This window comes from Ambystoma mexicanum, chromosome 10 (assembly GCF_040938575.1).
Source record: "Ambystoma mexicanum isolate Mex_15411 chromosome 10, UKY_AmexF1_1, whole genome shotgun sequence".
Classification (NCBI taxonomy): Eukaryota; Metazoa; Chordata; class Amphibia; order Caudata; family Ambystomatidae; genus Ambystoma; species Ambystoma mexicanum.
Genome location: NC_090932.1, coordinates 1102690189 through 1102691790, shown reverse-complemented (window position 1 = coordinate 1102691790; position 1602 = coordinate 1102690189). Strand labels below are relative to the sequence as shown.

Here is a 1602-nt window from a genome sequence, read left to right as displayed (position 1 = left end):
TTCCTCCCTGTACATATTACATCAGGGTGGTTTGACATTTTACAATGACACACAGTTTCGGACATCTCTTATGTGTAGAAGATTCAGGCATTAACATTAGACTGCAGGGTTGGGAGTTAAAGGGGCCATGCCTCCAACTCGCTTCCTTATCCCCAGGAGGGGAGTTCCTCTCCATGAGGTCACCCTGCAAGTTACCACCGCTAGGGGGACTATTGGTTAGTGGCCTCACCTCCCTAGATTCATGGAAAATGGCTCCCCTCTCGGGAGAAGTGACGCTATCTGAAGGATCGTCGCGCAGTCCATAGACCCTAACCATTCTACGGCTCACTTACCTTTCTCCTACCTCTTCTTCCTGCCGTGCTCACCCCACTCTATCCTCTGCATATTCTCCCATCACCAATGGTCACAGTGGAAAGGGAGGACGGTTTAGAAGTAGTGCCCTTCTCCTTTTTTCTGGGCATAAACTTTCTAGGATAGTTTACTTAAATTGTGCAATGACCCACAATTTAAAAATGTGCTACTGCACCTTGGAAAGGAAGAGAAGTAACAGACTGACTACCCCTCTCTTTTAGGTCTTGCGACACAACAGATACAGGTGCTGGAATACTGATATATAAATTTACAGCAAGGACCTTATGGAAGAGACAATTGTTGAGCAGAGACCTTTGAAAGTATATAAATCACTTTAATAGTTAATAATAAAATTACATATATTGCAAAAACCATGTAATAATAGGCTTTTTCATATCTCACTCATACCATTCATATCAATTCACTCATTCTGTGACATTCGGGTTCAACAATTTAATATTTCCTTCTAACATATTAGTTGTTGGTAATATGTATGACATTGGGAAAAAACAAGCATGGATTTTCTGTAGGTCGACATATGTTTCAGCCCCTTTCAGTAGTACCATCGTTGTCTACGGTGGTCTGAATAGTCCATGTTGGGCCATCTTCAGGACAGTGATGATTTAGTAAAAGCTTACAGTCTTCACCCTTATTCATATGAAAAGCCAAAGCTAAAAAACACAAATTAAACATATATTACATTGTGTAACGGTTTGATCTCTTGTGGTTAGTCTCAAGGTAATGGCCTAATTACTGTGCCAGAGGAACTGCACCAACCTGTGGCCGAAAAAATTGTTATGGACCGCAGAGAAAAGATTTGATTGTAGGGTATCTTCTATATTCCCTTTATCTATAGCCCTAGAGAAAAGGGACAAAAACAAGGGAAGTTACTGCCTTGTTTAATTGCTACAAAAACATTTTGTTGTCGTGTGGCATTTCAGAGCAAGCTTACAGTTCCCCCTTGGAGGTGGGTAGAGCTTCAGATTTCTGTAACTCAGTATCGCATCGTGAGATGTCTTCAAGATGAGGCTGATTGCATCAGCATTAAAACTCGTTAGCTCTGAAAAAAAGAGAGAACGGTGTTCAATGAACTACCCTTCTGTAATCATATCGCAACAGCTCCAATTATTGGATAGAAAATCGTGTGTTTGCAGTGGTTGTGACCGGGCTTCAAATGAGAATGCAGTGTTATCGAAATTGAAACCTGGAGGTGGTATTAATGTTACAACCTTTCTATTGCATGCCTATAAA

General features: G+C 41.0%; 1 long non-coding RNA gene across 1 annotated transcript; it reads right to left on the bottom strand.

Moving 5' to 3' along the window:
- Positions 1-678: 678 nt before the first annotated feature.
- On the bottom strand, positions 679-1379 carry LOC138493290 (uncharacterized). Its single transcript, XR_011276357.1, has 3 exons — positions 1304-1379; positions 1129-1209; positions 679-1022 (listed from the first exon to the last, which is right to left on the bottom strand). It is a non-coding gene; the product is annotated as an uncharacterized lncRNA (long non-coding RNA).
- Between the last annotated feature and the right edge of the window lie 223 nt (positions 1380-1602).